Raw genomic sequence first — 15,738 nt, 5'->3', positions numbered from 1 at the left:
CCCTTCTAGGTGTATTTTAGCCACTGATACCTAACATAAGTGTCATAAAAGTGTATGAATTTTAGGTATGTTTGGCACTTATCAAAATGCCTCTTGTGATATAAAGGGATATACTATTTTATTGTTTGATGGCACAACTCTTGAATGGAGAGTTATCAATGAAATGGTAAGACTTTTGGGAAAGAGTCTATGTATAGTGCTTGATGGAAGCACTATACAAATTAGAAAAAGGACTTGAAATATTGTTCATATCTCTGCCTAAAAAATTTGTCTCTATCTGCCATGAGTAAAGGAAGAGCACAGAAAGGAAGGGAAAGAGATAGAAAAGTTTATCTATTGACCAAGAATAATACAACACATAAAGGAGGATCATGTGGCCATGGGTAGAGGTTACCTATAACCATTCTTACTATGTGAAAGCTATGAATTCTTAAGATCCATTTACGCATGATTTCCATGAAAAACTTACAGAAATATAAAATAAGATATGGTTTAACCAGGTGGTTGTATCTGTTTTAACCTCTTTGAGGTTGCAGGTTCAATTTCAAAGTTGAATTTTGACTGTTATTGTATATACATGTTCCTATCAACTAGTGCAAATTTTAAAGATGTTTCTCTCCACCAAATGATATGAATAACTCTATAAAAAGAGACACTTGAATGCAGAATAGAAAACGAAATTTTTATCTGTAGTGTTGATTAATATGACTCAGGATCTGTTATGTTTCTATTCATTAGGCAATAAGGAGTATTCATTAGGAAATAAAGAGTCAATATGAAAATTAGGAATATTTCACCTACAATGTTAAAGCACTTATGTGACTCATTATGTCATTCATGTAGGAATTTATTTTTCACCAGTATTCTTTTTTCATCAGTATTATACATAATACATTTCTTCCCTGCACTTTTGTTTGCTACATGACCAACATGTAGACACCATCCTTCATTTCTCTAATGCATGAGAGAATTGTAGCATACATAAGTTTATAAACTATTATGGAAAGATAAGCATGTTGTGTTTGTACAAAACATATTAAGGTTTTCTAAAGTATCATGAAGGGATTTACTATTCATCTCATTTGCATCTGATATATTTTATCTTATTCATAAGAATAAAATTATGAAGAGAAAGAAAAGAAAGATAGCTGAAGAGTGTAATGTATCATCATATATGTCTAGCCATAATATATTATCCTATTATGGTATGGCATTTCTTGCTTGATCAATTATATCACTTTTTGCACAATTTATATCTTGTATGTAAGTTTATTAATTTTACCCCTCTTGTCATTGTCCAGAGAAAAAGACTCTGCTGATGGTGCTTGTGTGGAAGATTTTCCTACTGTTGCCACAAGTCAGTAGTTGTAATATATTCAAACTTTTTTTTATTTATGTATCTAACTAGCAAAACTTCTCATAATTAAGTTTTAAATTGAAGAAAGTGAAAGAATTTCATAAACAGATTTTCATCTATTAACTTTAACTTAATGCCCATTTATTATGAAACAGGTTTCGATCAATTATTTCCACCTTCCATGAGATTCTAAATTCTTAATCTATGTTCTGTTTTGTTGGCAACAGGAGGTAATGATGGATTGAATCATATAGAGTATTCTATAGAACATGAAGATAATAATATATCTTTGGATGATATCATTCGAAATATTGAAGCAATACAATCTCATGTTCAGAAATTGAAAACTCAGATTGACAAGTTGGTCAGTGAAAATCGAGGAAAGTTCTGTTCTGCAACTCAATTGAGCAAGATTATGCCATCTGGTAGAGTTAATCATTCTGATCTTAATCAGCTTCTTTTGCTGGTAATGAAAACACATTTCCAATTGGTTTTGATCATGCTTCATCTCAGATTAAATCTGAGTTTATACAATGCAGATCTACTTATGTCTACCAACAAGGCGTTGGTCTAGTGGTGTAAGGTCTGTTAGATTCCAGAATGACCAAAAGGTCGAGGGTTTAATTCCTGGAGCAATACTTATGGTAGGGGCAATCAAGCATCTTGGAAAAAATTAGTTACTTACCCAAAAAGGTGAAGGGATAAAGATCTACTTATGTCTATTGTCTAGAAATACATTGCCAACTTATGAAACCATAAATTGGCCTCTGCTTGAGGTTCCCCCAGAAAATGTAACCTTTTTTGTATGAAATGATTTGAAGTTCTATATTATTACATTTTCTATTTTTATTGTGTAAAATTATGATAGTTCTGCACAAGCATATTTTGTTCTGCTTGATATTAGTTACGATTGTACCAATTGAGTTTTTAACTGCTTGCACCATGCTCTTGGTTTTTTAAGTGATAGTAGCATTTATTTGAGCCTCTGTTACATCATCCATCCATGGAAGCAGTTGTTGACAAGAATTAAGATGACAGAGAAGTTTCGTAATCCAGCATATGGTTGTTCTCATCCCCTTGTTATCCAATTCAGAGTGGGAAATTGAGATGTAAAACCTTTCCCACCTCTCAAATGAATGTCCTTGGTGATTGTTCCAATTTTGTACGGTGAGCCTTGCTCAACAATAAGGTTTCTTGCCTTGTAACTTAGAGGTTGAATCTATCCATCATCCCAAACTCACTGGATGGGAGCCTCATGCACTGGACTGCATTTTTACGTGAATGGGAAAATGTTTATGTATGAGATATATGATTTCTTTTGATCTGTTTTTAGTTGTTACCACTTCCATGTAGTGTTCTAGGTTCTTAATGTTTTGCCATATCGTTTTACTTTGTGTCAGTCATATGTTTAACCCTTATGATGCTATGCATGTATTCTTGGAATTATTTTCCTGTATGTTATTGTTGTGTGAAGATTATAAATGTTAACAATTTATTCTTTATGTGTACAATCAAAGAAGGAATCAAAATCAAATCATTTAGTGCACACCAACTTATGTATCAGACAAATCAATATGACTGAGCTGGCCAATATCGTGACCAAGGGAAGTTGTCTCAATGTGACTGAGAAATATTGCACCAACATAGACCTGACCGAGGAAATTTGCACCAGCTTGATCGAGGCGCACAACAATTTGACCGAGGAAATACGCACTAGAATGACTGAGGCACAAAACAATCTGACCGAGGAAATGCGCACCAAAATGACCGAGGCATATGACACTATGACTGTGTCAGTCCAGAGCATCCTGACTGATGGCTATAGGCACATAACAGACCATGACCCTAACATGATGACCGAATCAGCTGTCCCTAGCCAAGGCTATGTATTTAACCAGCTTCAACGAATATTTTCTTATATAACTAAGTTTTTGTATAATTGGCATATTTAACATGTGTCAAATTAGTTTATAGGTTAGTTAGAAAGTTGTTAGTTTAGTTAGGCATAAGTTTAGTTAGGAATAATTGTTATATATATAGCTCTCTTTCTTCACTCTTTTAAGATAATTCAATTGTATTTTTCCAATATTCCTTCAATAAATATCAAGAGGTAGTATTCATCTTGTTGTTTCTTTTCTTCCTTCTCTTGTATCTTACTTGGATTGTTAATCCAACCTTCTCAATAGTTCTTCATTTTCTTTTATGGTATCAGAGCTCTTTTAAAGAGCTCTGGTGCATTCAATAAATCATGGATCAATCAACAACTCCATTATCTTCAAGCACAATGCCTTACTTAGCAGACCCTACATAGGACCCCTCCTCTCCATACTATCTTCACCCATCATAAAACCCTGCAAATCCTTTAGTGTCACCATTATTGAATGAAGGGAATTATAACTAATGGACATGGTCAATGAAGAGAAGCCCCATATCCAAGCAAAAATGGGAATTTGTAGTTGGATCAATCAGCAAACCACACAGAACATGCCCTTTATATCATGCATAGGAAAGGGCAAACATTCTTGTCACATCATGGATAACAAGACTTGTCTCACCCTCCATTGCACAAAGGATACTTTGGATAGACAAGGCATTAGAAGTTTGGGAACAATTAAGTGAGAGATTCTCTCAAGGTAACCTTTTTAGAATAGCAGATCTTCAAGATTCAATCACAAACTTCAGGCAAGGAGACCTTAGTGTTGGTGAGTATTTCACTGAACTCAAAATCTACTTGTGAAGTGTTCATGCAATTCTCTAGCACACATAAATGAAGATAAGGCAATAAGGTTTCTTAAAGGTTTGAATGACTCATATAGTGGAGTAAGATCTCAGATAATGCTTATGGATCCTCTACCTAGTATGAGCAAGATTCTTTCCCTTGTTACACAATAAGAAACACAGACAAATGGAAGCAACATGGATTCAAAGGCAATGACACTTTCAAGAAATTCCAGAAGGGAAAATTTCTCAGGAAGATCCTACAATACAAGCAACAGAGGTGGCTATAATTCATCTCGAAGAGGAGGAGATGGTGCCTATGGAAGAGGGACATGGAGGAAGACCATTTCATCTACAAAATTTTGTACACATTGTAAGAAGAATGACCATAAAATGGACACTTGTTACAATCTACATGGATTTCCAACAAATTTTCCATTCACGGAGGAGAACGGGCCAATTTTGCACAAGCAAGAATTGAGGATGATCATGAAGGTAAAGAGAAAATGGATACAGAACATCAAGAAGAGAAGATATTTGGATTAAGCAAACAGGAATATCAAGGACTCGTAAGCAAGCTACAAGAAACCACAAATACACAAAGAACTGATCAACATTCCAACAAAGATAATCGCTCAAATGTTCTTTCTGCCAGTTCAACAAAGATTGTTGACCAAACTCAAGGTAACTCTAAACTTAAAACTATGTATTGGATATTAGATAGTGATGCTACAGACCATATTAATGGCAACCTATCAAACTTTGATAACTTCAACAAAACAATACCAATAAGAGTTAAGCTACCTAATGGAAATGAGGTTATTTCACATATATCTGGAACTATATCTCTCATGCCTAATCTGATTCTGCATAATGTTCTTTACCTGCCAAGCTTTTCATATAATCTTCTGTCAATATCAAAGCTTACATATGATTCTCCTTGTGATTTATGTTTTAATGCTTCTTGTTGTATCATCCAGGAGATGATCTCTTCGAAGAGGATTGGAACAGTTGAGGCCTCAAATGGATTGTATGTTTTAAAATCAACAAAGATACCTCATGCAATGAATACTTTTAATGCTTGTAATCCAAGTTTTCATACTTCACACTTATGGCATTACAGATTAGGACATGCCTCTCATAAATGTATGGATATCATCAAAGTTAAATTTCCATTTGTTAATAATAGTAGAGAACAATTGTGTGAGATTTGCCATATGGCTAAACAAAATAAACCTTCATTTCCTATTAGCAATACTCATTCTTTGGCTTGTTTTGACTTGATCCATATTGACATATAGGGACCCTTTTCTATATCTTCTATGCATGGTCATAAATATTTCTTGACTATTGTTGATGATTGTTCTAGATTTACTTGGATTTATCTTATGAGATCAAAATTTGAAATTTCAAAACTTTTACAAAAAATCATAGTTATGGTTGAGACTCAATTTTGTCTTAAAATCAAGGCCATAAGAAGTGATAATGACCCTGAATTCACTCTAAAATCCTTGTATGCAAGTAAAGGAATATTGCATCAAACCTCTTACACATATACTCCTCAACAAAATGGAGTTGTTGAGAGAAAACACCAACATTTATTCAATGTTGCTAGAGCTCTATTGATACAAAGTAACCTGCCTAAAATCTTCTGGTCTTATGCTGTGAAACATGTTGCCCACATAATCAACCTTCTGCCTACTCCTATCTTAAACAAAATAACTCTTTATGAGGTGCTTTACAATAAGCAACCTGACCTACAACACCTTAGGACCTTTGGATCCTTGTATTATGCAAGCACACAGAAGTACTCTAGAACAAAGCTAGATCCTTGTGTTGTTAGATGTGTTTTCCTAGGATACAAACATGGAGTCAAAGGTTACATTGTCATGCATTTATAAAGTAGAGCCTTAAAGGTAACAAGGAATGTAGTCTTTCATGAAACTATGTTTCCTTATCAGCACAACACTACTACTTAGCCTAAGACAACTACTCCTTCTGATAATAATTCCTCTAGAACCTATGATGACCTTTTTCCCATACACATAAATCCTAATACTTCAAATAGTGCTTCTTCAAGCAGTAATGTTCAACCTTCTCCTCAAATTTTTGATCCTGCAAACAATACTTCTTTGAATAACAACTTACAACCTTCACATGAGATTCATCATCAACTTGAAGATACTCTACCTATCTTAAGAAGAAGTAATAGAACTTCTAGACCCCCTGATTACCTTAGATATTATCACTGTGCCTTCTTAACAACACCACCTTAAAAACTCAATCCAAATATCCTTTATCTGGCTATTTGTCCTACGATAATTTGTCCATACCTTCCCAAACTAGAGCCTTTTCCATATCTACTCATTTGAACCAAAAACTTATTCACAAGCTATAAAAATACCTCACTGGCCGGATGTTATAAATAGTGAATTACAAGCCTTACAAGATAATCATACATGGATTATTACTGAATTACATGATGATAAGATTGATATTGGATACTATTGGGTCTTTAAGATTAAGTATAAGGCTGGTGGTTCTAGTGAGAGATATAAGGTCATATTAGTTGCCAAAGGGTATAATCAAACAGAGGGGATAGACTATTTAGAAACATCCTCTCCTGTAGCAAAAATCTCCACTGTTAGGCTTCTTCTAGCTTTAGCTTCGATAGGTAATTGGTCTCTTAAGCAACTAGATGTCAACAACGTCTTTCTCCATGGAGACCTTAATAAGATTGTTTACATTATCATTCCCTCGACCTTTCTGCCCCTAATACAAACCATGTATGCAAGCTTGAGAAATCCCTTTATGGCCTCAAACAAGCTAGAAAACAATGGTTTGCCAAGCTTTCAAGCTATCTCCTCAAGAATGGTTATATAAATGCCAGAGGGGATCATTCTTTGTTTGTCAAATGGAGCTCCTCTACATTAATCAATGCAATTCTGGTTTATGTATATGACATAATTCTTACTGGTAACAACATGAATGAGAGCAATCACCTTAAAACCAATCTTCATAAGACTTTTAGGATCAAAGATTTAGGCGATTTAAAAAATTTCTTAGGCTTTGAGATTTCTAGAAACAATAAGGGTATATATATGAATCAAAGGAAGTATGCCCTTGAAATCATTTCTGACATTGGCATGCTTGGTTGCAAACCATCTTCTACTCCTATGTCTAGTGAACAACATCTGCATCAAGACTCTAGTGAAGCCTTCTCAGACCCTTCTTTATATAGAAGGCTAGTAGGAAGACTTATATATCTTATAAATAGTAGACCTAACATATGTTTTTCTGTCCAACAGCTTGCTCAATTTATGGCTAAACCCACCACAACTCACCATAAGGCTGCCCTTAGAGTCATTAGATACATCAAGGCTACCCATGATGTTGGGTTATTTTTCTCTAACACCTCTATAGTCCAACTTAAGGCATATAGTGATAGTGACTGGGCTGGCTGCCCAGACATAAGAAGATCTACTACAGGCTTTTGTATTTATCTTGGTACATCCCTGATTTCATGGAAATCTAAGAAGAAAGGAACTATGTCCAGGAGTTCTTGTGAAGTAGAATACAGAGTATTAGCCATAACAAGTTGTGAGATAACTTGGTTAACCTATTTACTTGAGGATTCACAGTTTAATTTTCACTTACCTGCTTTACTCTATTGTGATGATCAATCTGCCATATGTACTGCCACTAACCTTGTTTTTCATGAAAGAACTAAACATATAGAACTTGATTGTCATACAATTAGAGAGAAATGCACCTCAGGTAAAATAAAACTCCTTCATATATCTTCTAACTTACAACTAGTTGATGCCTTGACAAAACCTTTGGGAGTCAAGGATTATTCCTCTATACAATCCAAGTTAGGTCTCATCAACATTTGTGCCCCAACTTGTGGGGGTATCAAAGAAGAAATCAGAATCAAATCATTTAGTGCACACCAACATATGCATCAGACAAACCAATATGACCGAGCTAGCCAATATCATGATCGAGGAAAGTTGTCTCAATGTGACCGAGAAATATTGCACCAACATGGACCTGACCGAGGAAACCAGCATGGACCTGACCGAGGAAATTCGCACCAGCTTGACCGAGGCGCACAACTATCTGACCCAGGAAATGTGCACCAGAATGACTGAGGCGCACAACAATCTGACCGAGGAAATGCGCACCAAAATGACTAAGGCACATGACACTATAACCGTGCCAGTCCAGAGCATCCTGACCGATGGCTATAGGCACATAACAGACCATGGCTCTAACATAATGATTGAATCAGCTGTCCCTAGCCAATGCTATGTATTTAACAAGCTTCAACAAATAGTTTCTTATATTACTAAGTTTTTCTATAATTGACATATTTAACATCTGTCAAATTAGTTTATAGGTTAGTTAGAAAGTTGTTAGTTTAGTTAGGCATAAGTTTAGTTAAGAATAATTGCTATATAATTCTTCACTCTTTTAAGATAATTCAATTATATTTTTCCAATATTTATTCAATAAAGATCAAGAGGTATTATTCATCTTGTTGTTTCTTTTCTTCCTTCTCTTGTTTCTTACTTGGATTGTTTATCCAACCTTCTCAAGAATTCTTCATTTTCTTTGATGTACGATTAACTAATAACAAGAATTTAAAAAAAAAACAAGAATTTAAGTAGTCATGGACTCCAATACTCGATTATCCAACTACTTAGGTGTTGGAAGGGAAAATTTCGATCAATCTCTATGTATGTTTGTAGGATCATTACCCACATTGTAAATTTGTATTGTAGCATTTCCTTATGCGCAGACCGAGGATGAAGTTCTTATACCAAATCAAGCATTTAAGGAAGAACTGCATGATATTGAGAATGTTGGGAACCAGCTAGTTGAGGAACCGGTTGAATGTCGAAAATTCTTAGAGCTGATGCCGGAGATAATCTGGTTAAGCTGACTTCACAGTTCATGGATGTATTTATTTCAAGACAGCTAGTTGGTGTTTGGATATGATTAGTGTACAAAAAATTTTATTTTTGGAGATAAAAGTTGTTTTGGGTTGAAGTGGAATTGAGAACTTTTCAAAGATATTGCTATCTGATTCTATCTTAATATGGAGAGGTGGGACTGGGATCCTCTCCGATACTGGAGGGTCCAGTACTAAAATATGATACCCAAATTTATTTCATTATTTATAATATTTTTTTGACTAAAAATATTTTAAAATTTGCACTATTAATTTTTTTAAAGTCTATATATCTCAATCTTATCAAGTTCTGGATCCTCCAGTAGTGGAGAAATCCTTTCAGCTCGAAGAGGTGGGGTTATGTAATTTATACTTTTTGTTACATCAACAATGGTTTCAATGACATGATGCAAAACTTGTTTTAGGAAAATTTGTTTCTTGATTTACTTAGGGATTTTTGCTTGCATGAAACTTCTCTGTTGTTCTCTTATCTTCATATATCCTTTCAGTGTTCTTTCTCATATTAAAATTTTCGAATGTTCTATATTTTGGTTTCCAGAAAATTAAAAAAAGCCTAAAATGGTTTTAAAAACATTAAATGTGTCTAATTAATTATTTTTAGTAATTTAATGACTCATAATAGAAATTATTTTGATTTATATTTGCAATCTGAATACTAGTTTGAATTTTTATTTTTTAGATCAAAGTAATACATGTGAAAATTTATTATAAGTAAAATAAGTATTTATTCAAATTTTTTATTAAAAATGTTAAATTTGCTACAGGTTAATTATGCTAGCATTTTTAAAATTGATCCATCACAATATATTTCATGGATTTTATTGATTGTCACTGGGAATATTTATCTATTGAAGAGTCATCTAATATATCACATGATTTCACATCATTATGACAAATATTCCAGGAAAAAAAATCAGACTCTAACATTTTTCAATCTATAGTTCTAGTTTCTACAATTCAATTGAATTAGTAAAACCAGTAGCATCAATCGCCAAGCCATGTGCAACATCTCCTGCCTGAATCCCATGTTTGGGGTTTGAATATTTTCACCGAGGACAACAAATAACAATGGGTTTGCTTGTAACCTTTAATCCTAATATTTAATAATATAATGGTATTTGTTTAATGTTTTTGATGATATAAATATAATTTACCGAACTTTATTAAGAAATTCTCCAATTCAAAAAGGAGACAAATTTAGCATCATGCAATGTTCATAGAATGATTCCTAACATAAACACATGGAAGAAATTTCTTACACATATGCAGTGGTAGACATTCTTAAGGACAGGTGGGGGCAACTGCCCCCTAAAATTTTTTAAAAAATTAGAAAAAAATAATATTATTAAAATATGTTTGACCTAAACTTGGGTGTTTAAATTAAATCCTAATTTCTAACTTTGGACGGCACACAAAAGCTATACATTGTCACTTTTATCATTATTCTATTCAGTATTCATACAATAACACAATATAGAGTCAACATCTCACTATCCTACTTAATATTCATCACTATTCATGCTATAGCAAAAGCTGTACATGAACAATTAACAACAATAATTTGCAGGTGCGTTTTTCACCAATACTTTCTTTATGTTATATCATATTTCCTCAATTGATGATTAATATTGCAATATCATTACTCCATATTTGAGTATAATTATTGACATTGTTGATACATTTAGCATTTTTGTTATGACAAACACAATGTTTTTTATAGCCGCACTCAGATTCTCTAATAATTTGATTTTCTAATGATTAATTTCAGGTTAATGAAATTACCTAAAAACGTACAATGTCTAAGCATAAAAAAATTGATTCCTATTTTAAAAGGAAACCTTTTAATAAAGATGATATAACTTCAATATCTTTACCCCAACAAAATTCTTCATTTGGTCAAGTAGTTCAACCAGATCAACAACATTCAAAGGTTCAAAAGGTATCAATGGGTGAATATGATATTAATTCTTTAGAACGTGATCCTGGAAAACGACCTCAAATTTGGGAATATCCAGTGAATCAAAGAGATGAAATTCGGAGAGCTTATCTAAATTGGGGATCATATCAATGTGATGTTGAAGATTATTTTATTATTAGTGAATTAATTTTTATCGTAAATTATAATTAAATATTGTTGCCCTCCCTTTGGATTTTTAATCAAGATCCGCCACTGCACATATGCATGTAACATATATTAGTTTTGCAGTTGAAATATTATTAAAATACAATAATAATCTTGGTATAGAAGATTGGAAAACTATAGAAAAAGTTTTGAGATACTTACCAGGAAGAAATAACTAAATACTTATTTATAGAAGATCAAATCATTTTGAGGTGATTGAATATTTAGATTCAAACTTTCCTAAATGAGTGAACGTAATAAAGTCTAATTTTGGTTATGAATTTTTATAGTGAGAGGAGTTGTTCTCATAGAAGAGTGTAAAGCAGTATGTCACTAGTTATATATTTTTGTGGCGTGCTTTGATGTCTAAGTACTTACAGAACTTTAGTTAGGAAGCCGAAGTAGTGGTCAAGATGATAATTTAATCTCTGTTCTAAAAACAACAATCATTCCAAAAGAACTAAATGTATGAAGTTGAAATAGTTTCTCTTTTTAAAGAAAAAATTTAGATATATAAAGTGTCAATATATTAACATTAAGTTTATAATTGTTGACCCATTGAAAAATGCTTTAACATTATGGATTCATTAAGTATAAATTATGTTAGAAATGAGCAACTATTACATCCTTATATATGTGAAGCATCATAATGCTTGGAGGGTAATATATTTTTACACTTGTCTCAACCTTTTTACCTATAAATGCTAGCCATTGAAAAGTGGAAATTAAAATCGACTGATTGCAATTTAATTGGGATTACATGCTTACTTGAAGATATCAAGAATGGCAACGTTGAATGCATCAAAATCATTGATATTTTTCTCATCAATTTGCTTATATAATGTACTGATTATCAAACTACAAAAGCATTAATATAAGATGAATGATTATTACGAAGTAATAAAATATGAGTCACCTTTTTCTCCCATCAAACTCATCTTCATTCCGTATATATTAAAATTATACTGGTCCTCAAATTCATTATGATATTGTAATTCAGATATCTTCATCCTCAAGTTTCAATGGAGTCTTCATCCTTCTCTAACTCCTTTTTGGGCCTTTCCCTTTATGAAGCAGCCCACTTCTCCTTTTTCTATTTTCTATTTTATCTTCACTAAATATAATGGGCCTTTGTTATTTTATAGCCCACTTAGTTAAGCTATATATAGGCTTCTAATCCTAACCTCTAATAACTACTTTTCCAAATATAGAAACGATTGTTAATTAATGGTTATGCCTTCAAGTTGGTTTCGTTATCTTCTTCTTCTTGCTTACTGTTGAACATCAATTTACCTTCTTCTTCTTCCGCACCTTCCCTATGATGCGACTTTAAGATGGTATCAGAGCTTTAGGGCTCTGATTCGTCTCCCAACTCCCTCATCTCAGTTGTTTTTCTTTGAACTTGATATTTCTCTTTAGGTTCTTATTGATTCCTCGATTTCCCTTCATATCTTACTTTCTGAACCCATTGTGAAATCATAATGGCAAACCATAGCATCCTCTCTGACCAGCTCAACAACCCTTTCTTCCTTCACTCTAATGAGAACCATGCCCTCGTCTTAGTTACCCCACCAATGAACACCAAGAACTATCATTCATGGGCAAGAGCTATGAGGCTGGCATTAGAATCCAAAAATAAACTTAATTTCATCAATGGTAGCTTGCCACGACCTCCTCCTGAGGACCCCCTATATGGCCCTTGGGTAAGATGTAACACAATTGTGTTGTCCTGGATTCAACATCGTGTAGATGAATCCATTGTGAAATCAATACTATAGATAGGCACTACAGCTGAGGCATGGAAAGACCTACATAACAGATTCTCTCATGGAGACATCTTTAGAATCGCTGCTCTTCAAAAGGAATTTTACCACTTAGATCAAAGTAACCTTGATATTTCAGATTATTTCACAAAATTTAAGACTCTATGGGATGAGATCGAAGATTGCAGGCCCTTTCCCAATTGCAAATGCCTTACACCCTACAATTGTGGAGCCATGGATTCTCTCAAGACCTATAAGGAACAAGACTATGTCATTCGTTTCTTAGAAGGATTGAATGAGAAATTTGCTCATGTCAAATCCCAAATTATGCTCATGGACCCATTACCAAATATCACCAAAGCCTTTGCCCTGCTCATTTAGCAAGAAAGACAAACTCAATTACCTGTCCCTCCTAGCCTAGAGCCTGAAAATAGAGTCATGAGTGTTAGCTCTAAGCAAGACTCGCAATATAGGAATAATCCTACAAACAATTCTTTTCAAGGCAGAGGGGTAATTCCCTTTAGGGGCAAAGGAAACAGGGCCACTGGTTTTGGAAGAGGGCAAAATAACATATTCTGAACTTATTGTGAAAGAACCAACCACACCATTCAGATTTGTTATCTCAAACATGGCTATCCTCCTGGATATCAATCTACAAGATCCTCTAAGATGGTTAATCACACAAATGGATACTCCTTTGATACAAGCACCAACAATGAAGTTGCTCACCAAACACAGACTAGCAGTACTGGTTTTACTGAAGAACAAGTACAAGGCATCTTGGACTTACTACACCAATCTAAGAATGAGCAAACACATTCAGCCAATTATGTGGTAAATTCTGCATCACTCACTCCTACACTAGGTATTCATCTTAACTCTAAATGACTCTTAGATATTGGGGCCACTGATCACATTACTCACCAAATTGCCAATTTTACCACATACACAACCATAACTCATATATCTATTACCTTACCTAATGGTGATAAAGTAACAACTTCTATTTCTGGATCTACCAAACTGACTGCTCATCTAACTTTATCTCATGTATTATTTGTACCACAATGTCATATCAATCTTATTTCTATTACTAAGCTATTGCAATCTTTAGCATGTCACTTGATTTTTTTCTTAGCATCAATGTGTGATCTTGTAGAACAATACCAACATGATGATTGGTTCAGTTAGGATACTACAAGGATTGTTCTTGCTGAACCTACCTCAAACAAGAAACAACTTATCCCACTCTTCTGTTTTTAATACTAGTACCTCTCAAAATACTAAATATTGTATATGACATTTACGTTTTGGTCATGCACCTAAATCTATCATGTCAATTCTTGCTAAACAATATTGCTTTTCTCATAATACAATTGACTTTATTCCATGTGATGTTTGCAACTTATCTAAACAAAGAAAGCTTCCCTTTCCCAACAACACATCAAACACCACCCACCCCATGCAGACATTTGGGGCCCTTATGCTATTCCTTCAATGTATGGGCACAAATATTTTCTAACTTTGGTTGATGACTATACTAGGTTCACTTGGGCTATACTCATGAGAACCAAAGTAGAAACCAGACCCAATATTATCAATTTTTTCTCTCTCATTGAGACTCAATTTAATACTAAACTCAAGATCCTAAGAAGTGATAATGGGGTTGAATTTCTAATGCATGATTTCCTTCAATCTAAAAGAATTATTCACCAAACAACTTGTGTTGAAACCCCTCAACAAAATGGTATAGTTGAGAGGAAACATCAACACATACTCAACATTGCAAGAGCTTTAGTCCATCAATCTCGCCTACCAGCTAAGCTTTGGAATTTTGCAATCAAGCATGTTGTCTATATAATTAATAGACTACCAACTCCCCTACTAAAGCAAACCAACCTTACTATTGTCTGCACAACACACATCCACCTATTGATCACTTCAAAGCCTTTGGTTGTCTTTGCTATGCTTCTACCATCAACTCTCACAGAGGCAAATTCGACCCAAGATCCATTAAGAGTGCCTTTCTTGGTTTTCAAGAAGGCACAAAAGGATACATCCTATATGATTGCAATTCTAACTCTATTTTCATATCTAGGAATATTATTTTTTATGAAACTCACTTTCCCTTTCAGTTTATGACAGATATCACTCCACCACCTATCTCCAAGACTTTGCCATCACTTATACTAACCAGTGATACTACTGATCCTATACTCACCATTCCTGATCATGTCTCATCTACTCCAATACAAAATCCTCAAGTCATATCAGAAAATGATCCTCCTGCAATAAGTCAATCAACCAGAATTCAAAGACCACCTACCCACTTACAAGATTACCATTGTAATCTAATTACAACCAACTCATCCTAACCTGTTTCTTCCAAAAACACACCAGGTATACTATATCCCCTATCAGCTTGCCTCAACTACACTAATTGTTCTAATTCTTACAGGAAGTTTTGCTGCTCCATCTCAACAATCTCAGAACTATCCTCCTACAAACAAGCTTCCACCATACTGTTAGGTATCAGTGACTAAAATACACCTAGAAGGGGGGGGGTTGAATAGGTGTAGCGGTCAGAGTATCCGCTTTTCGAAAACAAAAATTAACGCTAAAATAACCCCAGATTAATCGATTAACAGAATAGAAATAATCGATTAACGTTATCAATTTAATCGATTAAAATAGCTCAGATTACACAAACAGATTCGGTTTCTTGCACGACAATCAACCGAGATTGAAACGAATATACAGAGCTAACAAATATATCAGAGTTACAACAGTATAGTATAGA

This window comes from Lupinus angustifolius, unplaced genomic scaffold, assembly GCF_001865875.1.
Source record: "Lupinus angustifolius cultivar Tanjil unplaced genomic scaffold, LupAngTanjil_v1.0 Scaffold_289, whole genome shotgun sequence".
Lineage (NCBI taxonomy): Eukaryota > Viridiplantae > Streptophyta > Magnoliopsida > Fabales > Fabaceae > Lupinus > Lupinus angustifolius.
This window is presented reverse-complemented; position numbering follows the sequence as displayed.